This window comes from Ranitomeya variabilis, chromosome 1 (assembly GCF_051348905.1).
Source record: "Ranitomeya variabilis isolate aRanVar5 chromosome 1, aRanVar5.hap1, whole genome shotgun sequence".
Lineage (NCBI taxonomy): Eukaryota > Metazoa > Chordata > Amphibia > Anura > Dendrobatidae > Ranitomeya > Ranitomeya variabilis.
Window position 1 is genome coordinate 832,484,694 of NC_135232.1, and position 19,782 is coordinate 832,504,475.

A 19,782-nucleotide genomic window follows, 5' to 3' on the forward strand; every position below is an offset into this window, starting at 1 on the left:
ATAACGGGGATGTAGCTCAGTGGTAGAGCGCACGCTTTGCATGTGTGAGGCCCCGGGTTCAATCCCCGGCATCTCCATGGCCTGGGTTTACGTGCAAAGGACGCACTTCCTACAGGTGACTACTTTTCCTTCTCCTTATGTGGTTCCTGCAGTCACTCGGTGAAAGAATTACTTGTCAGTGCTCCATCCCACTGGGAGACTTTTGGGGATGTAGCTCAGTGGTAGAGCGCATGCTTCGCATGTATGAGGTCCTGGGTTCAACCCCCAGCATCTCCAAACTTTTCCTAATATGGCTAGAAAGCTTTAGCAAACACACTCACGCTTAGTAGTGTCAAGACTCTGTCAAGATCTCACTCAGTCGGAGCAGCCCTTGGAAGTGGGGAGTCACCAGAAATAATACACAAGACACCTCTCATATAGTGTATCACTGGGAAGCCTTCTGAAGCACGCCTGCCTTCAAGCTGCTATCCTCTCTTTATATAGTTTGTACAGGTAGTTTCAATGGTTAAGTTAGTTTCAGTGGTTATACAAGTTTTACAAGTTTGAACAAAGAAAGAAGGAAAAAACAGTTTCGTGGGCGGCAGTTTCACAAACAAAACAATACAGTGGCAGTTTCACAAGCAAACAGTACAAAGGCAATTCCACAGACAAGAAAACCAGGATTTCATACTATAGCTAAAATGTCTTTGAATGGACAGGTCAATATTTATCACAAATTCTTTTTTGTGGTTCATTGAGGTAACCATTTTTGTTCTGCTCTTCACAATCCCCCCTTTGACATATTCCATTCAAAACCTTGTCATATAGATAAAAAACTTTATATTCTCGCATCCATTACACAAAATTTATTTGTGCATACCGAGATACCTTTGAGTACAACCTTGAATAATACATATATAATTACAATAACTATAACTGCATGTATTAGGCTTTGCATAATCCCGGTAACCCACCCACCGAACCCTCTGAACCAATTGGCCGGGTTAAGAAAAGAAAAGGTATCTGACCACCAGCTATCCTTATTTTGGTCATTGTCTTTGTCATACTGATCCCTGAGTCGTTGTACATCTTCTAATTTAAATCTCATATTCATAGTACTATTCGGGTCTATATAATGACAGCAGGTGGGTCCGATGATTTGACACATACCCCCTTGTGAGGCAGTTAGGTAATCCAATACCAGGGTATGTTGGTTAGTGACTATTATAAGCTGATTCTGTACAGCTATACTAGTATTTAATATGTCCAATATATCCCAAATCTGGTCATCTAGATAATCCGTGGCTCTAACTAATTTATCCCACATCTGTGTTAACATAGGATAAATAAAAATGGTACTAGCAATTTTGTTGGGAATTCCCATTTGTACTATATGTGGCCTCCCCGAGGGACGTGGTGAGTTATCTGCAGCTCTTTTATACAGTGTGTGCTTGGGCACGGCTTGCATATTCACTTGTTTATTTGAAATTATGAAAGTAGCCGGGGTTAGGCGTCCTAATGTACAAGTACCCTTTATACCTACGGGAAGCCATTTATATGCTCCTTCTCCGCATATCCAAAATGTACCCTCAGGCAGATCCCACAAAGCTGAGTGCTGCAATACCAATCTGTGAGCCAAATCCACAAAACTAGATACATTCTGAAGCATACACCAAGAGGGTTTTTGTCCCAAGGGGCCACATACATGCATTCCGTTGAGGTTAACATTATTAACATCAATATCATGAGTCTTATACTGCTTTTTTGCAATGGCTTGCATGTATCCATGATGCCTTTCCTTCAAGCTTGACTGCTGTTGGAGTTGTTAACAGGACTTGGAAAGGTCCATCAAATCTCGGTTCCAGAGTCTTTCTGGTGTGTCTTTTCACGTAGACTTGATCACCAGGTTCCAACTTGTGGCCTCCTTCGAGATTTTCTGGATCTGGAAGGGAAGCAAAAACTTGCGAATGCACTTTAGTTAAACGTTTTTGTAATTCTTGTACATAAGCAGTTAAAGTCTCAGTATTCAACATCAGTTGTTGTGGAAAATAACAACCCAAATTTGCTGCTCTACCAAAAAGAATCTCATGTGGTGACAGCTTAGCCTTCCCCCTTGGGGCGTTTCGGATGGAATACAGGGCAAGTGGTAGACACTCGGTCCAAGGCTTTCCTGTTTCTGCCATGGCCTTCTGGATTTTTAATTTTATTGTTCCATTTAATCTTTCCACTTTACCTGAACTCTGTGGGTGATACGAAGTGTGAAACTGGTTTTCTACTCCCAACATTTTCATAACATTCTGGAATATTTCCCCAGTAAAATGGGTACCCCTATCTGACTCGATCACCTCAGGCATGCCGTAACGGGGTATCAGTTCATGTGCTATTTTAATGGCAGTAGTTTTTGCTGAGGCTTTACGAACTGGATAAGCCTCTGGCCACCCTGAGAACATGTCCACACACACAAGCACATATTCGTATCCATTGTACCTAGGAAGTTGGATGTAGTCGATCTGGAGTCTTTGAAAGGGATACAGTGGTCTTACATGATGCTTGGTTAGGGTTCTAATGGTCTGACCTGGATTGTGTGCCAGGCATATAGCGCATGCAGCACACATGTTCCGAGCGAAATTACTAAAGCCTGGAGCCAACCACCTTTCTTTTACCTTGAGCGTCATACCATTTGCCGACACATGCGTAGGTAGGTGGAGGTCACTTGCCACTGCGGGGTACCAGGCTCTGGGTAAACACAACAAAGTTCCTTTTTTCCATAATCCTTGCTGCTCTTCTGCCCCTTTTTTCTGCCACTGCCCTCGTTCTTCGTCATCTACCTGTTTCTGAGCTTCCTTCAATCTCTCCTCATCATCTTCAGAGCTATCTAGTGTGTGAGCATGATGTAAGGGTTTACGTGCTGCCTGTTTTGCTGCCTTATCGGCTTTATCGTTACCCCTGGCTTCCTCGGTGTCGAGTCTCACATGTGCAGCTACCTTTATCACCGCTATTTCTTTAGTTTCTTGTGCTGCCTCCAGAATCTGTCTAATGAGGGAGGCATGTTTAACAGGTTGGCCTGAAGCAGTCATATAACCTCTGGCTCTCCATATTACGCCAAAATCGAAAATAATGCCATGTGCATATCTAGAATCAGTGTATATGTTTGCTGTCTGATCTTTGGCTATTTTTAGAGCTTCAACCAATGCTGTAAGTTCTGCTTCTTGTGCAGACTGATTAGCAGGGAGAGGTTCTGCTTTCAGCACTTCATGCTGAGTTACTACCGCATAACCTGTATGAAATTGTCCATTCATATCTGCATATCTACTGCCATCTATGAAAAGTTCAAATGTAGCATTACAGAGTGGCTTGTCACGTACATTACATAAGCCCTGAGTCTCTTGTTCCATTAATTGTACACAATCATGCATTGACTTTGATGGGTCAAAGGAGTTGGAGAGTGCAGTTTCCTCAGGTATGGTACCCCCCTCAGACTCTAAAGGGAGCAAAGACGCGAGATTAAGAGTCTGAACCCTGGCAAAGGAAATGTTGGGCACCTTTAGCAAATAAAAATTTGGATACAAAGGTTTTAGGGCCAAAGCTCACATTTAAAGGTTTTGTAAAGGGCAACGCCTGAATTTTACCATCATACCCTTCTGCATATGTTACCTTTGAGGATATATTGTCAGGATATGGTAAAAAGTCCTGATTTAAAATGGAGGATGTTGCTCCCGTATCTATCAGAAAAGGTACATTTTTACCCTCAACCTCAATTTGTATTATTGGTCTTCTAGAAGGAAGAGAGACCTGCATAACTTTCAGTCATTCTGAACTGTCTGTTTGATCAGGCGCTGGGTTATTTATCCTACTTTTTGGGTACAAAGGTTCCTGAATCTATATCTGCTTTTCTCTTCCTACATTCCCTTTGGAAATGTCCTGGCTTCTTACAGTAATGACAAGTAAACTTTTGATTAGCAGAGCCAGTATTAGCCTGTGCAATTCTTACTGGCTTAGAATTTTCTCTTAAGTCCATTTCTATCCCTACAGCTTTCTGTCTAGCCAGGTGTGGGTCTTCCAAGGTTCTCCAATCAGGGGTTGCGGCCTTAAGCTTTTCCTTCACTTTTGGAGACAATCCATCTATAAAGGTTTTTGTAACTAACCTCATCATTCCTGAAGCGGTTAGATCCATGCCTTCATCTCTGAAATTATTTTCTACACTTACATAATATTCGTCTACTGATTGTCCAGATTTCTGAGCCACCACTCCCGTTGTTCCTCTCTGCCTCTGTCTCTCCCTCATGAAAACCATTAAGTGATCTACAAATTGCGTACCTGATTCTATCGTTTGTAAGGCACCATCTCCTTCTGTAAAAAACCTGTTTTTCCTGTTTAGTTTTGCATTTTCTAAGGCATTAGTACCTCTTGTATCTCGTCCTCCTATGACTCTCTTTAATTCCTCCATTCTGTCACTAGCATTTCCCCAATTGTATTCAAGATCTGCAGACAATCCTTTGTGATATCCTACAGGAGGCTGCAACTTTTTACAGAGTTGGGATGGGAGCCATACCCGAAGTAATGCACATGCAGCCCTATTACCTAGATTGTATTGTGTCACTACAGCTTCTAACCTATTGGAGAGACTAATGGCTGATGCGCTTGTGTCAAATTTCCCTAATATCTGGCATAGGTTTGTTTTCTCTTGTATGGTGAGTGTTGTGCAATGTACTTGATTGCTGCTGTTTATAAGCGAATTCTCCCTCAATTGTCTTAATCTACCTGACTCAGGAGTAAAGAGAGAGGAATTCTGATTTGGGTTGCCTTCAGGGCTATCAGCAGTGCAGACAGGCTGCTCCTCCCCCCTTTTCAAGTCTCTTTCTTCCTGGTCAATAGATTTGCATATATGATTACAGCAATGACTATTCACTTTAGTACTTTTCTGTGAGTTCAAAGACATAGTATCATGTTCTTTTAGTTCCAGTTTTACATTAGCATCATGCAATTGATTTCTAAGTATTGTCATAACATCATTATACTTAGCTTCTTTTTCTTCTAGCAAAGCAATTTGCTGTTCCCTAAGTTTACATCTTTCCTTATAATCCTCGAGCTTATCTTTTAACTCACAATTTCGGTAATTCATATTGTCTACCTCATCCCTTAGATTTTCACATTCACAACTAGGATCTTCAGCACTAGCAATAGCCATACTGACTAACTGTTCAATTTTGTCCACCTCACCTCTAAATTGAGCTTTCTCTGAATACCAATGCAATTCCTTTTGCTCTGCAATTCCTTTCATTTTCAACAACATACACAAAACATTTGCTAACTTCTCTTTCTTTGCTTTCTTTTTCGACAATTTACTCTTGTTCTCACTCTGCCCTTCACATTGTTTCATTAGGTCATTAAACTGATGTGTCAATGCATCATCTGCACAAGTATTAAACTGAGCAGAGGCATACTTTTCAATAAACTTGCTGACTATTTCCATGTTAATTATTTCCAACTATTTTCACAGAAGTAAACAAAAATAAACAAATCAATCTTTCCAAACAGAAATTACAAATTAACTAAACACAACACATAAACCAGTGAATCTCTCTCCTTTATGATAGTATAGATATCTAATTCTTCTGGTTCCTACTTTGTTTGCTTATTCCCCATTTTCTTATCCTGAGCTTCTTTGCCCTAGGTGGCGTTTGGGTATGAGAATACCTCGTTACCTTCTTCCTAAGGAGCTAGGATGTCTTTTTTCTTGCCCTAGGTGGCGTTTGGGTATGAGAATACCTCGTTACCTTCTTCCTAAGGAGCTAGGATGTTTAACGGCTTCTGCGTACCGTGCTAATATAAGAAAATCCTGATTCCTACACCTATAGCAAACAACATAAATGCAACCAGACAGACGTATCTTGTCCCAGGCTAATTTATCTGTCCTGGGCTCATACTATCATACAGAAGATCAAACTTGTCCCAGGCTAATTTATCTGTCCTGGGCTCATACTATCATACACTTATCCGTCACCAGGTTTTCATCAAAGACAGGGTCAGAGATTGAACATAGGCTCAGAGGTCTCCCCGAAAGGACGCAACCACGTTGCCCAGTGGGTCAGTCACTTCTTCTGTTTCAACACCCTGGGCGGCTTATAGGGCTATTCCCAACTTCCACACACCTTCCATTCACATTCACTCTCATTCAATGCTGTACTCCGTGAGGTGATCAATTCCTAAATAGTTCAAGAACCCGAGCTATAGGTATCCTCCTCTACTAGAACTACCCGCTAAAGAACACGACACAGAAAATCTTACGGACAGTGCAGGGCAGATAAGAGATCTAACAGTGTCTCTTACCTGGCCAGGTTTTTGTTCATCTGCCGTCCATTATCCCAGATTCTCTTTTTGTTCGTATTCTGCCGGTGTTCTTGAAGGAATACACTGACCTCGGGTCCCTGTTCAGGCGCCAGGAAATGTCAAGATCTCACTCAGTCGGAGCAGCCCTTGGAAGTGGGGAGTCACCAGAAATAATACACAAGACACCTCTCGTATAGTGTATCACTGGGAAGCCTTCTGAAGCACGCCTGCCTTCATGCTGCTATCCTCTCTTTATATAGTTTGTACAGGTAGTTTCAATGGTTAAGTTAGTTTCAGTGGTTATACAAGTTTTACAAGTTTGAACAAAGAAAGAAGGTAAAAACAGTTTCGTGGGCGGCAGTTTCACAAACAAAACAATACAGTGGCAGTTTCACAAGCAAACAGTACAAAGGCAATTCCACAGACAAGAAAACCAGGATTTCATACTATAGCTAAAATGTCTTTGAATGGACAGGTCAATATTTATCACAAATTCTTTTTTGTGGTTCATTGAGGTAACCATTTTTGTTCTGCTCTTCACAACTCGCAAGGAATCTTTGACGCTTAAACTGGCTTCTTCGCCAGGTCACATAGCAGGACGAGGCTTTTTGCTGCGGCAGATTCTAAAGACTGCATGCAACCTAAGGCAAGGGCAACACTTTACCACCCAGTAAAATGTTTTCAATGGGAACTGGACTTTCAACAAACTTTGCACAAATCAATAGCACAGGCAAATATAGGAAACTTTCTCTAGCCTGATTAAAGTCGGAAATGTGCAATAGCTTTGCATTAAGGACAAGCTTCAGAGTCTCTACTTGGTATCATCAGAAAACCGAGTTGGAGTGTCGTGCCGGAAGCTTGAATAGGTCAGCTGATGTATCTCTAAGAATTCACAGAGTTTTTTTCTCAAGGTGGTTCAGCGATTTGAATAAATGCCAACCCTTGTCTGCAAAAATCTTGACCCGTTTCCTGCAATTTTCTGAAAGTGGTGCAAATAACGGGGATGTAGCTCAGTGGTAGAGCGCACGCTTTGCATGTGTGAGGCCCCGGGTTCAATCCCCGGCATCTCCATGGCCTGGTTTTACGTGCAAAGGACGCACTTCCTACAGGTGACTACTTTTCCTTCTCCTTATGTGGTTCCTGCAGTCACTCGGTGAAAGAATTACTTGTCAGTGCTCCATCCCACTAAGAGACTTTTGGGGATGTAGCTCAGTGGTAGAGCGCATGCTTCGCATGTATGAGGTCCTGGGTTCAACCCCCAGCATCTCCAAACTTTTCCTAATATGGCTAGAAAGCTTTAGCAAACACACTCACGCTTAGTAGTGTCGTCAAGACTCGCAAGGAATCTTTGACGCTTAAACTGGCTTCTTTGCCAGGTCACATAGCAGGACGAGGCTTTTTGCCGCGGCAGATTCTAAAGACTGCATGCAACCTAAGGCAAGGGCAACACTTTACCACCCAGTAAAATGTTTTCAATGGGAACTGGACTTTCAACAAACTTTGCACAAATCAATAGCACAGGCAAATATAGGAAACTTTCTCTAGCCTGATTAAAGTGGGAAATGTGCAATAGCTTTGCATTAAGGACAAGCTTCAGAGTCTCTACTTGGTATCATCAGAAAACCGAGTTGGAGTGTCGTGCCGGAAGCTTGAATAGGTCAGCTGATGTATCTCTAAGAATTCACAGAGTTTTTTTCTCAAGGTGGTTCAGCGATTTGAATAAATGCCAACCCTTGTCTGCAAAAATCTTGACCCGTTTCCTGCAATTTTCTGAAAGTGGTGCAAATAACGAGGATGTAGCTCAGTGGTAGAGCGCACGCTTTGCATGTGTGAGGCCCCGGGTTCAATCCCCGGCATCTCCATGGCCTGGGTTTACGTGCAAAGGACGCACTTCCTACAGGTGACTACTTTTCCTTCTCCTTAGGTGGTTCCTGCAGTCACTCGGTGAAAGAATTACTTGTCAGTGCTCCATCCCACTGGGAGACTTTTGGGGATGTAGCTCAGTGGTAGAGCGCATGCTTCGCATGTATGAGGTCCTGGGTTCAACCCCCAGCATCTCCAAACTTTTCCTAATATGGCTAGAAAGCTTTAGCAAACACACTCACGCTTAGTAGTGTCGTCAAGACTCGCAAGGAATCTTTGACGCTTAAACTGGCTTCTTTGCCAGGTCACATAGCAGGACGAGGCTTTTTGCTGCGGCAGATTCTAAAGACTGCATGCAACCTAAGGCAAGGGCAACACTTTACCACCCAGTAAAATGTTTTCAATGGGAACTGGACTTTCAACAAACTTTGCACAAATCAATAGCACAGGCAAATATAGGAAACTTTCTCTAGCCTGATTAAAGTGGGAAATGTGCAATAGCTTTGCATTAAGGACAAGCTTCAGAGTCTCTACTTGGTATCATCAGAAAACCGAGTTGGAGTGTCGTGCCGGAAGCTTGAATAGGTCAGCTGATGTATCTCTAAGAATTCACAGAGTTTTTTTCTCAAGGTGGTTCAGCGATTTGAATAAATGCCAACCCTTGTCTGCAAAAATCTTGACCCGTTTCCTGCAATTTTCTGAAAGTGGTGCAAATAACGGGGATGTAGCTCAGTGGTAGAGCGCACGCTTTGCATGTGTGAGGCCCCGGGTTCAATCCCCGGCATCTCCATGGCCTGGTTTTACGTGCAAAGGACGCACTTCCTACAGGTGACTACTTTTCCTTCTCCTTATGTGGTTCCTGCAGTCACTCGGTGAAAGAATTACTTGTCAGTGCTCCATCCCACTAGGAGACTTTTGGGGATGTAGCTCAGTGGTAGAGCGCATGCTTCGCATGTATGAGGTCCTGGGTTCAACCCCCAGCATCTCCAAACTTTTCCTAATATGGCTAGAAAGCTTTAGCAAACACACTCACGCTTAGTAGTGTCGTCAAGACTCGCAAGGAATCTTTGACGCTTAAACTGGCTTCTTTGCCAGGTCACATAGCAGGACGAGGCTTTTTGCCGCGGCAGATTCTAAAGACTGCATGCAACCTAAGGCAAGGGCAACACTTTACCACCCAGTAAAATGTTTTCAATGGGAACTGGACTTTCAACAAACTTTGCACAAATCAATAGCACAGGCAAATATAGGAAACTTTCTCTAGCCTGATTAAAGTGGGAAATGTGCAATAGCTTTGCATTAAGGACAAGCTTCAGAGTCTCTACTTGGTATCATCAGAAAACCGAGTTGGAGTGTCGTGCCGGAAGCTTGAATAGGTCAGCTGATGTATCTCTAAGAATTCACAGAGTTTTTTTCTCAAGGTGGTTCAATCCCCGGCATCTCCATGTCCTGGGTTTACGTGCAAAGGACGCACTTCCTACAGGTGACTACTTTTCCTTCTCCTTATGTGGTTACTGCAGTCACTCGGTGAAAGAATTACTTGTCAGTGCTCCATCCCACTGGGAGACTTTTGGGGATGTAGCTCAGTGGTAGAGCGCATGCTTCGCATGTATGAGGTCCTGGGTTCAACCCCCAGCATCTCCAAACTTTTCCTAATATGGCTAGAAAGCTTTAGAAAACACACTCACGCTTAGTAGTGTCGTCAAGACTCGCAAGGCATCTTTGACACTTAAACTTGCTTCTTTGCCAGGTCACATAGCAGGACGAGGCTTTTTGCTGCGGCAGATTCTAAAGACTGCATGCAACCTAAGGCAAGGGCAACACTTTACCACCCAGTAAAATGTTTTCAATGGGAACTGGACTTTCAACAAACTTTGCACAAATCAATAGCACAGGCAAATATAGGAAACTTTCTCTAGCCTGATTAAAGTGGGAAATGTGCAATAGCTTTGCATTAAGGACAAGCTTCAGAGTCTCTACTTGGTATCATCAGAAAACCGAGTTGGAGTGTCGTGCCGGAAGCTTGAATAGGTCAGCTGATGTATCTCTAAGAATTCACAGAGTTTTTTTCTCAAGGTGGTTCAGCGATTTGAATAAATGCCAACCCTTGTCTGCAAAAATCTTGACCCGTTTCCTGCAATTTTCTGAAAGTGGTGCAAATAACGGGGATGTAGCTCAGTGGTAGAGCGCACGCTTTGCATGTGTGAGGCCCCGGGTTCAATCCCCGGCATCTCCATGGCCTGGTTTTACGTGCAAAGGACGCACTTCCTACAGGTGACTACTTTTCCTTCTCCTTATGTGGTTCCTGCAGTCACTCGGTGAAAGAATTACTTGTCAGTGCTCCATCCCACTAGGAGACTTTTGGGGATGTAGCTCAGTGGTAGAGCGCATGCTTCGCATGTATGAGGTCCTGGGTTCAACCCCCAGCATCTCCAAACTTTTCCTAATATGGCTAGAAAGCTTTAGCAAACACACTCACGCTTAGTAGTGTCGTCAAGACTCGCAAGGAATCTTTGACGCTTAAACTGGCTTCTTTGCCAGGTCACATAGCAGGACGAGGCTTTTTGCTGCGGCAGATTCTAAAGACTGCATGCAACCTAAGGCAAGGGCAACACTTTACCACCCAGTAAAATGTTTTCAATGGGAACTGGACTTTCAACAAACTTTGCACAAATCAATAGCACAGGCAAATATAGGAAACTTTCTCTAGCCTGATTAAAGTGGGAAATGTGCAATAGCTTTGCATTAAGGACAAGCTTCAGAGTCTCTACTTGGTATCATCAGAAAACCGAGTTGGAGTGTCGTGCCGGAAGCTTGAATAGGTCAGCTGATGTATCTCTAAGAATTCACAGAGTTTTTTTCTCAAGGTGGTTCAGCGATTTGAATAAATGCCAACCCTTGTCTGCAAAAATCTTGACCCGTTTCCTGCAATTTTCTGAAAGTGGTGCAAATAACGGGGATGTAGCTCAGTGGTAGAGCGCACGCTTTGCATGTGTGAGGCCCCGGGTTCAATCCCCGGCATCTCCATGGCCTGGTTTTACGTGCAAAGGACGCACTTCCTACAGGTGACTACTTTTCCTTCTCCTTATGTGGTTCCTGCAGTCACTCGGTGAAAGAATTACTTGTCAGTGCTCCATCCCACTAGGAGACTTTTGGGGATGTAGCTCAGTGGTAGAGCGCATGCTTCGCATGTATGAGGTCCTGGGTTCAACCCCCAGCATCTCCAAACTTTTCCTAATATGGCTAGAAAGCTTTAGCAAACACACTCACGCTTAGTAGTGTCGTCAAGACTCGCAAGGAATCTTTGACGCTTAAACTGGCTTCTTTGCCAGGTCACATAGCAGGACGAGGCTTTTTGCCGCGGCAGATTCTAAAGACTGCATGCAACCTAAGGCAAGGGCAACACTTTACCACCCAGTAAAATGTTTTCAATGGGAACTGGACTTTCAACAAACTTTGCACAAATCAATAGCACAGGCAAATATAGGAAACTTTCTCTAGCCTGATTAAAGTGGGAAATGTGCAATAGCTTTGCATTAAGGACAAGCTTCAGAGTCTCTACTTGGTATCATCAGAAAACCGAGTTGGAGTGTCGTGCCGGAAGCTTGAATAGGTCAGCTGATGTATCTCTAAGAATTCACAGAGTTTTTTTCTCAAGGTGGTTCAGCGATTTGAATAAATGCCAACCCTTGTCTGCAAAAATCTTGACCCGTTTCCTGCAATTTTCTGAAAGTGGTGCAAATAACGGGGATGTAGCTCAGTGGTAGAGCGCACGCTTTGCATGTGTGAGGCCCCGGGTTCAATCCCCGGCATCTCCATGGCCTGGGTTTACGTGCAAAGGACGCACTTCCTACAGGTGACTACTTTTCCTTCTCCTTAGGTGGTTCCTGCAGTCACTCGGTGAAAGAATTACTTGTCAGTGCTCCATCCCACTGGGAGACTTTTGGGGATGTAGCTCAGTGGTAGAGCGCATGCTTCGCATGTATGAGGTCCTGGGTTCAACCCCCAGCATCTCCAAACTTTTCCTAATATGGCTAGAAAGCTTTAGCAAACACACTCACGCTTAGTAGTGTCGTCAAGACTCGCAAGAAATCTTTGACGCTTAAACTGGCTTCTTTGCCAGGTCACATAGCAGGACGAGGCTTTTTGCTGCGGCAGATTCTAAAGACTGCATGCAACCTAAGGCAAGGGCAACACTTTACCACCCAGTAAAATGTTTTCAATGGGAACTGGACTTTCAACAAACTTTGCACAAATCAATAGCACAGGCAAATATAGGAAACTTTCTCTAGCCTGATTAAAGTGGGAAATGTGCAATAGCTTTGCATTAAGGACAAGCTTCAGAGTCTCTACTTGGTATCATCAGAAAACCGAGTTGGAGTGTCGTGCCGGAAGCTTGAATAGGTCAGCTGATGTATCTCTAAGAATTCACAGAGTTTTTTTCTCAAGGTGGTTCAGCGATTTGAATAAATGCCAACCCTTGTCTGCAAAAATCTTGACCCGTTTCCTGCAATTTTCTGAAAGTGGTGCAAATAACGGGGATGTAGCTCAGTGGTAGAGCGCACGCTTTGCATGTGTGAGGCCCCGGGTTCATTCCCCGGCATCTCCATGGCCTGGGTTTACGTGCAAAGGACGCACTTCCTACAGGTGACTACTTTTCCTTCTCCTTATGTGGTTCCTGCAGTCACTCGGTGAAAGAATTACTTGTCAGTGCTCCATCCCACTGGGAGACTTTTGGGGATGTAGCTCAGTGGTAGAGCGCATGCTTCGCATGTATGAGGTCCTGGGTTCAACCCCCAGCATCTCCAAACTTTTCCTAATATGGCTAGAAAGCTTTAGCAAACACACTCACGCTTAGTAGTGTCGTCAAGACTCGCAAGGAATCTTTGACGCTTAAACTGGCTTCTTTGCCAGGTCACATAGCAGGACGAGGCTTTTTGCTGCGGCAGATTCTAAAGACTGCATGCAACCTAAGGCAAGGGCAACACTTTACCACCCAGTAAAATGTTTTCAATGGGAACTGGACTTTCAACAAACTTTGCACAAATCAATAGCACAGGCAAATATAGGAAACTTTCTCTAGCCTGATTAAAGTGGGAAATGTGCAATAGCTTTGCATTAAGGACAAGCTTCAGAGTCTCTACTTGGTATCATCAGAAAACCGAGTTGGAGTGTCGTGCCGGAAGCTTGAATAGGTCAGCTGATGTATCTCTAAGAATTCACAGAGTTTTTTTCTCAAGGTGGTTCAGCGATTTGAATAAATGCCAACCCTTGTCTGCAAAAATCTTGACCCGTTTCCTGCAATTTTCTGAAAGTGGTGCAAATAATGGGGATGTAGCTCAGTGGTAGAGCGCACGCTTTGCATGTGTGAGGCCCCGGTTTCAATCCCCGGCATCTCCATGGCCTGGGTTTACGTGCAAAGGACGCACTTCCTACAGGTGACTACTTTTCCTTCTCCTTAGGTGGTTCCTGCAGTCACTCGGTGAAAGAATTACTTGTCAGTGCTCCATCCCACTGGGAGACTTTTGGGGATGTAGCTCAGTGGTAGAGCGCATGCTTCGCATGTATGAGGTCCTGGGTTCAACCCCCAGCATCTCCAAACTTTTCCTAATATGGCTAGAAAGCTTTAGCAAACACACTCACGCTTAGTAGTGTCGTCAAGACTCGCAAGGAATCTTTGACGCTTAAACTGGCTTCTTTGCCAGGTCACATAGCAGGACGAGGCTTTTTGCTGCGGCAGATTCTAAAGACTGCATGCAACCTAAGGCAAGGGCAACACTTTACCACCCAGTAAAATGTTTTCAATGGGAACTGGACTTTCAACAAACTTTGCACAAATCAATAGCACAGGCAAATATAGGAAACTTTCTCTAGCCTGATTAAAGTGGGAAATGTGCAATAGCTTTGCATTAAGGACAAGCTTCAGAGTCTCTACTTGGTATCATCAGAAAACCGAGTTGGAGTGTCGTGCCGGAAGCTTGAATAGGTCAGCTGATGTATCTCTAAGAATTCACAGAGTTTTTTTCTCAAGGTGGTTCAGCGATTTGAATAAATGCCAACCCTTGTCTGCAAAAATCTTGACCCGTTTCCTGCAATTTTCTGAAAGTGGTGCAAATAACGGGGATGTAGCTCAGTGGTAGAGCGCACGCTTTGCATGTGTGAGGCCCCGGGTTCAATCCCCGGCATCTCCATGGCCTGGTTTTACGTGCAAAGGACGCACTTCCTACAGGTGACTACTTTTCCTTCTCCTTATGTGGTTCCTGCAGTCACTCGGTGAAAGAATTACTTGTCAGTGCTCCATCCCACTAGGAGACTTTTGGGGATGTAGCTCAGTGGTAGAGCGCATGCTTCGCATGTATGAGGTCCTGGGTTCAACCCCCAGCATCTCCAAACTTTTCCTAATATGGCTAGAAAGCTTTAGCAAACACACTCACGCTTAGTAGTGTCGTCAAGACTCGCAAGGAATCTTTGACGCTTAAACTGGCTTCTTTGCCAGGTCACATAGCAGGACGAGGCTTTTTGCTGCGGCAGATTCTAAAGACTGCATGCAACCTAAGGCAAGGGCAACACTTTACCACCCAGTAAAATGTTTTCAATGGGAACTGGACTTTCAACAAACTTTGCACAAATCAATAGCACAGGCAAATATAGGAAACTTTCTCTAGCCTGATTAAAGTGGGAAATGTGCAATAGCTTTGCATTAAGGACAAGCTTCAGAGTCTCTACTTGGTATCATCAGAAAACCGAGTTGGAGTGTCGTGCCGGAAGCTTGAATAGGTCAGCTGATGTATCTCTAAGAATTCACAGAGTTTTTTTCTCAAGGTGGTTCAGCGATTTGAATAAATGCCAACCCTTGTCTGCAAAAATCTTGACCCGTTTCCTGCAATTTTCTGAAAGTGGTGCAAATAACGGGGATGTAGCTCAGTGGTAGAGCGCACGCTTTGCATGTGTGAGGCCCCGGGTTCAATCCCCGGCATCTCCATGGCCTGGTTTTACGTGCAAAGGACGCACTTCCTACAGGTGACTACTTTTCCTTCTCCTTATGTGGTTCCTGCAGTCACTCGGTGAAAGAATTACTTGTCAGTGCTCCATCCCACTAGGAGACTTTTGGGGATGTAGCTCAGTGGTAGAGCGCATGCTTCGCATGTATGAGGTCCTGGGTTCAACCCCCAGCATCTCCAAACTTTTCCTAATATGGCTAGAAAGCTTTAGCAAACACACTCACGCTTAGTAGTGTCGTCAAGACTCGCAAGGAATCTTTGACGCTTAAACTGGCTTCTTTGCCAGGTCACATAGCAGGACGAGGCTTTTTGCCGCGGCAGATTCTAAAGACTGCATGCAACCTAAGGCAAGGGCAACACTTTACCACCCAGTAAAATGTTTTCAATGGGAACTGGACTTTCAACAAACTTTGCACAAATCAATAGCACAGGCAAATATAGGAAACTTTCTCTAGCCTGATTAAAGTGGGAAATGTGCAATAGCTTTGCATTAAGGACAAGCTTCAGAGTCTCTACTTGGTATCATCAGAAAACCGAGTTGGAGTGTCGTGCCGGAAGCTTGAATAGGTCAGCTGATGTATCTCTAAGAATTCACAGAGTTTTTTTCTCAAGGTGGTTCAGCGATTTGAATAAATGCCAACCCTTGTCTGCAAAAATCTTGACCCGTTTCCTGCAATTTTCTGAAAGTGGTGCAAATAACGGGGATGTAGCTCAGTGGTAGAGCGCACGCTTTGCATGTGTGAGGCCCCGGGTTCAATCCCCGGCATCTCCATGGCCTGGGTTTACGTGCAAAGGACGCACTTCCTACAGGTGACTACTTTTCCTTCTCCTTAGGTGGTTCCTGCAGTCACTCGGTGAAAGAATTACTTGTCAGTGCTCCATCCCACTGGGAGACTTTTGGGGATGTAGCTCAGTGGTAGAGCGCATGCTTCGCATGTATGAGGTCCTGGGTTCAACCCCCAGCATCTCCAAACTTTTCCTAATATGGCTAGAAAGCTTTAGCAAACACACTCACGCTTAGTAGTGTCGTCAAGACTCGCAAGAAATCTTTGACGCTTAAACTGGCTTCTTTGCCAGGTCACATAGCAGGACGAGGCTTTTTGCTGCGGCAGATTCTAAAGACTGCATGCAACCTAAGGCAAGGGCAACACTTTACCACCCAGTAAAATGTTTTCAATGGGAACTGGACTTTCAACAAACTTTGCACAAATCAATAGCACAGGCAAATATAGGAAACTTTCTCTAGCCTGATTAAAGTGGGAAATGTGCAATAGCTTTGCATTAAGGACAAGCTTCAGAGTCTCTACTTGGTATCATCAGAAAACCGAGTTGGAGTGTCGTGCCGGAAGCTTGAATAGGTCAGCTGATGTATCTCTAAGAATTCACAGAGTTTTTTTCTCAAGGTGGTTCAGCGATTTGAATAAATGCCAACCCTTGTCTGCAAAAATCTTGACCCGTTTCCTGCAATTTTCTGAAAGTGGTGCAAATAACGGGGATGTAGCTCAGTGGTAGAGCGCACGCTTTGCATGTGTGAGGCCCCGGGTTCATTCCCCGGCATCTCCATGGCCTGGGTTTACGTGCAAAGGACGCACTTCCTACAGGTGACTACTTTTCCTTCTCCTTATGTGGTTCCTGCAGTCACTCGGTGAAAGAATTACTTGTCAGTGCTCCATCCCACTGGGAGACTTTTGGGGATGTAGCTCAGTGGTAGAGCGCATGCTTCGCATGTATGAGGTCCTGGGTTCAACCCCCAGCATCTCCAAACTTTTCCTAATATGGCTAGAAAGCTTTAGCAAACACACTCACGCTTAGTAGTGTCGTCAAGACTCGCAAGGAATCTTTGACGCTTAAACTGGCTTCTTTGCCAGGTCACATAGCAGGACGAGGCTTTTTGCTGCGGCAGATTCTAAAGACTGCATGCAACCTAAGGCAAGGGCAACACTTTACCACCCAGTAAAATGTTTTCAATGGGAACTGGACTTTCAACAAACTTTGCACAAATCAATAGCACAGGCAAATATAGGAAACTTTCTCTAGCCTGATTAAAGTGGGAAATGTGCAATAGCTTTGCATTAAGGACAAGCTTCAGAGTCTCTACTTGGTATCATCAGAAAACCGAGTTGGAGTGTCGTGCCGGAAGCTTGAATAGGTCAGCTGATGTATCTCTAAGAATTCACAGAGTTTTTTTCTCAAGGTGGTTCAGCGATTTGAATAAATGCCAACCCTTGTCTGCAAAAATCTTGACCCGTTTCCTGCAATTTTCTGAAAGTGGTGCAAATAACGGGGATGTAGCTCAGTGGTAGAGCGCACGCTTTGCATGTGTGAGGCCCCGGGTTCAATCCCCGGCATCTCCATGGCCTGGTTTTACGTGCAAAGGACGCACTTCCTACAGGTGACTACTTTTCCTTCTCCTTATGTGGTTCCTGCAGTCACTCGGTGAAAGAATTACTTGTCAGTGCTCCATCCCACTAGGAGACTTTTGGGGATGTAGCTCAGTGGTAGAGCGCATGCTTCGCATGTATGAGGTCCTGGGTTCAACCCCCAGCATCTCCAAACTTTTCCTAATATGGCTAGAAAGCTTTAGCAAACACACTCACGCTTAGTAGTGTCGTCAAGACTCGCAAGGAATCTTTGACGCTTAAACTGGCTTCTTTGCCAGGTCACATAGCAGGACGAGGCTTTTTGCCGCGGCAGATTCTAAAGACTGCATGCAACCTAAGGCAAGGGCAACACTTTACCACCCAGTAAAATGTTTTCAATGGGAACTGGACTTTCAACAAACTTTGCACAAATCAATAGCACAGGCAAATATAGGAAACTTTCTCTAGCCTGATTAAAGTGGGAAATGTGCAATAGCTTTGCATTAAGGACAAGCTTCAGAGTCTCTACTTGGTATCATCAGAAAACCGAGTTGGAGTGTCGTGCCGGAAGCTTGAATAGGTCAGCTGATGTATCTCTAAGAATTCACAGAGTTTTTTTCTCAAGGTGGTTCAGCGATTTGAATAAATGCCAACCCTTGTCTGCAAAAATCTTGACCCGTTTCCTGCAATTTTCTGAAAGTGGTGCAAATAACGGGGATGTAGCTCAGTGGTAGAGCGCACGCTTTGCATGTGTGAGGCCCCGGTTTCAATCCCCGGCATCTCCATGGCCTGGGTTTACGTGCAAAGGACGCACTTCCTACAGGTGACTACTTTTCCTTCTCCTTAGGTGGTTCCTGCAGTCACTCGGTGAAAGAATTACTTGTCAGTGCTCCATCCCACTGGGAGACTTTTGGGGATGTAGCTCAGTGGTAGAGCGCATGCTTCGCATGTATGAGGTCCTGGGTTCAACCCCCAGCATCTCCAAACTTTTCCTAATATGGCTAGAAAGCTTTAGCAAACACACTCACGCTTAGTAGTGTCGTCAAGACTCGCAAGGAATCTTTGACGCTTAAACTGGCTTCTTTGCCAGGTCACATAGCAGGACGAGGCTTTTTGCTGCGGCAGATTCTAAAGACTGCATGCAACCTAAGGCAAGGGCAACACTTTACCACCCAGTAAAATGTTTTCAATGGGAACTGGACTTTCAACAAACTTTGCACAAATCAATAGCACAGGCAAATATAGGAAACTTTCTCTAGCCTGATTAAAGTGGGAAATGTGCAATAGCGTTGCATTAAGGACAAGCTTCAGAGTCTCTACTTGGTATCATCAGAAAACCGAGTTGGAGTGTCGTGCCGGAAGCTTGAATAGGTCAGCTGATGTATCTCTAAGAATTCACAGAGTTTTTTTCTCAAGGTGGTTCAGCGATTTGAATAAATGCCAACCCTTGTCTGCAAAAATCTTGACCCGTTTCCTGCAATTTTCTGAAAGTGGTGCAAATAACGGGGATGTAGCTCAGTGGTAGAGCGCACGCTTTGCATGTGTGAGGCCCCGGGTTCAATCCCCGGCATCTCCATGGCCTGGTTTTACGTGCAAAGGACGCACTTCCTACAGGTGACTACTTTTCCTTCTCCTTATGTGGTTCCTGCAGTCACTCGGTGAAAGAATTACTTGTCAGTGCTCCATCCCACTAGGAGACTTTTGGGGATGTAGCTCAGTGGTAGAGCGCATGCTTCGCATGTATGAGGTCCTGGGTTCAACCCCCAGCATCTCCAAACTTTTCCTAATATGGCTAGAAAGCTTTAGCAAACACACTCACGCTTAGTAGTGTCGTCAAGACTCGCAAGGAATCTTTGACGCTTAAACTGGCTTCTTTGCCAGGTCACATAGCAGGACGAGGCTTTTTGCCGCGGCAGATTCTAAAGACTGCATGCAACCTAAGGCAAGGGCAACACTTTACCACCCAGTAAAATGTTTTCAATGGGAACTGGACTTTCAACAAACTTTGCACAAATCAATAGCACAGGCAAATATAGGAAACTTTCTCTAGCCTGATTAAAGTGGGAAATGTGCAATAGCTTTGCATTAAGGACAAGCTTCAGAGTCTCTACTTGGTATCATCAGAAAACCGAGTTGGAGTGTCGTACCGGAAGCTTGAATAGGTCAGCTGATGTATCTCTAAGAATTCACAGTTTTTTTTCTCAAGGTGGTTCAGCGATTTGAATAAATGCCAACCCTTGTCTGCAAAA

General features: G+C 44.3%; 32 non-coding genes across 32 annotated transcripts; all 32 read left to right on the forward strand.

Annotated features, from left to right (window-relative positions):
* The first annotated feature begins 5 nt into the window (after positions 1–5).
* TRNAA-UGC (transfer RNA alanine (anticodon UGC)) lies at positions 6–77 on the forward strand. The gene has a single exon. It is a non-coding gene; the product is annotated as a tRNA-Ala (tRNA).
* Positions 78–204: 127 nt separating this feature from the next.
* Positions 205–276, forward strand: TRNAA-CGC (transfer RNA alanine (anticodon CGC)). Its single transcript has one exon. It is a non-coding gene; the product is annotated as a tRNA-Ala (tRNA).
* A 7,032-nt stretch (positions 277–7,308) lies between these two features.
* Positions 7,309–7,380, forward strand: TRNAA-UGC (transfer RNA alanine (anticodon UGC)). The gene has a single exon. It is a non-coding gene; the product is annotated as a tRNA-Ala (tRNA).
* Positions 7,381–7,507: 127 nt separating this feature from the next.
* Positions 7,508–7,579, forward strand: TRNAA-CGC (transfer RNA alanine (anticodon CGC)). Its single transcript has one exon. It is a non-coding gene; the product is annotated as a tRNA-Ala (tRNA).
* Positions 7,580–8,099: 520 nt separating this feature from the next.
* On the forward strand, positions 8,100–8,171 carry TRNAA-UGC (transfer RNA alanine (anticodon UGC)). Its single transcript has one exon. It is a non-coding gene; the product is annotated as a tRNA-Ala (tRNA).
* A 127-nt stretch (positions 8,172–8,298) lies between these two features.
* On the forward strand, positions 8,299–8,370 carry TRNAA-CGC (transfer RNA alanine (anticodon CGC)). The gene has a single exon. It is a non-coding gene; the product is annotated as a tRNA-Ala (tRNA).
* A 520-nt stretch (positions 8,371–8,890) lies between these two features.
* Positions 8,891–8,962, forward strand: TRNAA-UGC (transfer RNA alanine (anticodon UGC)). Its single transcript has one exon. It is a non-coding gene; the product is annotated as a tRNA-Ala (tRNA).
* Positions 8,963–9,089: 127 nt separating this feature from the next.
* On the forward strand, positions 9,090–9,161 carry TRNAA-CGC (transfer RNA alanine (anticodon CGC)). The gene has a single exon. It is a non-coding gene; the product is annotated as a tRNA-Ala (tRNA).
* Positions 9,162–9,744: 583 nt separating this feature from the next.
* On the forward strand, positions 9,745–9,816 carry TRNAA-CGC (transfer RNA alanine (anticodon CGC)). The gene has a single exon. It is a non-coding gene; the product is annotated as a tRNA-Ala (tRNA).
* Positions 9,817–10,336: 520 nt separating this feature from the next.
* Positions 10,337–10,408, forward strand: TRNAA-UGC (transfer RNA alanine (anticodon UGC)). The gene has a single exon. It is a non-coding gene; the product is annotated as a tRNA-Ala (tRNA).
* A 127-nt stretch (positions 10,409–10,535) lies between these two features.
* TRNAA-CGC (transfer RNA alanine (anticodon CGC)) lies at positions 10,536–10,607 on the forward strand. Its single transcript has one exon. It is a non-coding gene; the product is annotated as a tRNA-Ala (tRNA).
* A 520-nt stretch (positions 10,608–11,127) lies between these two features.
* On the forward strand, positions 11,128–11,199 carry TRNAA-UGC (transfer RNA alanine (anticodon UGC)). The gene has a single exon. It is a non-coding gene; the product is annotated as a tRNA-Ala (tRNA).
* A 127-nt stretch (positions 11,200–11,326) lies between these two features.
* Positions 11,327–11,398, forward strand: TRNAA-CGC (transfer RNA alanine (anticodon CGC)). The gene has a single exon. It is a non-coding gene; the product is annotated as a tRNA-Ala (tRNA).
* Positions 11,399–11,918: 520 nt separating this feature from the next.
* TRNAA-UGC (transfer RNA alanine (anticodon UGC)) lies at positions 11,919–11,990 on the forward strand. Its single transcript has one exon. It is a non-coding gene; the product is annotated as a tRNA-Ala (tRNA).
* A 127-nt stretch (positions 11,991–12,117) lies between these two features.
* TRNAA-CGC (transfer RNA alanine (anticodon CGC)) lies at positions 12,118–12,189 on the forward strand. Its single transcript has one exon. It is a non-coding gene; the product is annotated as a tRNA-Ala (tRNA).
* Positions 12,190–12,709: 520 nt separating this feature from the next.
* TRNAA-UGC (transfer RNA alanine (anticodon UGC)) lies at positions 12,710–12,781 on the forward strand. The gene has a single exon. It is a non-coding gene; the product is annotated as a tRNA-Ala (tRNA).
* A 127-nt stretch (positions 12,782–12,908) lies between these two features.
* Positions 12,909–12,980, forward strand: TRNAA-CGC (transfer RNA alanine (anticodon CGC)). Its single transcript has one exon. It is a non-coding gene; the product is annotated as a tRNA-Ala (tRNA).
* Positions 12,981–13,699: 719 nt separating this feature from the next.
* TRNAA-CGC (transfer RNA alanine (anticodon CGC)) lies at positions 13,700–13,771 on the forward strand. The gene has a single exon. It is a non-coding gene; the product is annotated as a tRNA-Ala (tRNA).
* Positions 13,772–14,291: 520 nt separating this feature from the next.
* On the forward strand, positions 14,292–14,363 carry TRNAA-UGC (transfer RNA alanine (anticodon UGC)). Its single transcript has one exon. It is a non-coding gene; the product is annotated as a tRNA-Ala (tRNA).
* A 127-nt stretch (positions 14,364–14,490) lies between these two features.
* On the forward strand, positions 14,491–14,562 carry TRNAA-CGC (transfer RNA alanine (anticodon CGC)). Its single transcript has one exon. It is a non-coding gene; the product is annotated as a tRNA-Ala (tRNA).
* A 520-nt stretch (positions 14,563–15,082) lies between these two features.
* On the forward strand, positions 15,083–15,154 carry TRNAA-UGC (transfer RNA alanine (anticodon UGC)). The gene has a single exon. It is a non-coding gene; the product is annotated as a tRNA-Ala (tRNA).
* A 127-nt stretch (positions 15,155–15,281) lies between these two features.
* On the forward strand, positions 15,282–15,353 carry TRNAA-CGC (transfer RNA alanine (anticodon CGC)). The gene has a single exon. It is a non-coding gene; the product is annotated as a tRNA-Ala (tRNA).
* Positions 15,354–15,873: 520 nt separating this feature from the next.
* TRNAA-UGC (transfer RNA alanine (anticodon UGC)) lies at positions 15,874–15,945 on the forward strand. Its single transcript has one exon. It is a non-coding gene; the product is annotated as a tRNA-Ala (tRNA).
* A 127-nt stretch (positions 15,946–16,072) lies between these two features.
* On the forward strand, positions 16,073–16,144 carry TRNAA-CGC (transfer RNA alanine (anticodon CGC)). Its single transcript has one exon. It is a non-coding gene; the product is annotated as a tRNA-Ala (tRNA).
* A 520-nt stretch (positions 16,145–16,664) lies between these two features.
* TRNAA-UGC (transfer RNA alanine (anticodon UGC)) lies at positions 16,665–16,736 on the forward strand. The gene has a single exon. It is a non-coding gene; the product is annotated as a tRNA-Ala (tRNA).
* A 127-nt stretch (positions 16,737–16,863) lies between these two features.
* On the forward strand, positions 16,864–16,935 carry TRNAA-CGC (transfer RNA alanine (anticodon CGC)). Its single transcript has one exon. It is a non-coding gene; the product is annotated as a tRNA-Ala (tRNA).
* A 520-nt stretch (positions 16,936–17,455) lies between these two features.
* TRNAA-UGC (transfer RNA alanine (anticodon UGC)) lies at positions 17,456–17,527 on the forward strand. The gene has a single exon. It is a non-coding gene; the product is annotated as a tRNA-Ala (tRNA).
* A 127-nt stretch (positions 17,528–17,654) lies between these two features.
* Positions 17,655–17,726, forward strand: TRNAA-CGC (transfer RNA alanine (anticodon CGC)). The gene has a single exon. It is a non-coding gene; the product is annotated as a tRNA-Ala (tRNA).
* Positions 17,727–18,246: 520 nt separating this feature from the next.
* On the forward strand, positions 18,247–18,318 carry TRNAA-UGC (transfer RNA alanine (anticodon UGC)). Its single transcript has one exon. It is a non-coding gene; the product is annotated as a tRNA-Ala (tRNA).
* A 127-nt stretch (positions 18,319–18,445) lies between these two features.
* Positions 18,446–18,517, forward strand: TRNAA-CGC (transfer RNA alanine (anticodon CGC)). The gene has a single exon. It is a non-coding gene; the product is annotated as a tRNA-Ala (tRNA).
* A 520-nt stretch (positions 18,518–19,037) lies between these two features.
* Positions 19,038–19,109, forward strand: TRNAA-UGC (transfer RNA alanine (anticodon UGC)). Its single transcript has one exon. It is a non-coding gene; the product is annotated as a tRNA-Ala (tRNA).
* Positions 19,110–19,236: 127 nt separating this feature from the next.
* TRNAA-CGC (transfer RNA alanine (anticodon CGC)) lies at positions 19,237–19,308 on the forward strand. Its single transcript has one exon. It is a non-coding gene; the product is annotated as a tRNA-Ala (tRNA).
* Positions 19,309–19,782: the final 474 nt, after the last annotated feature.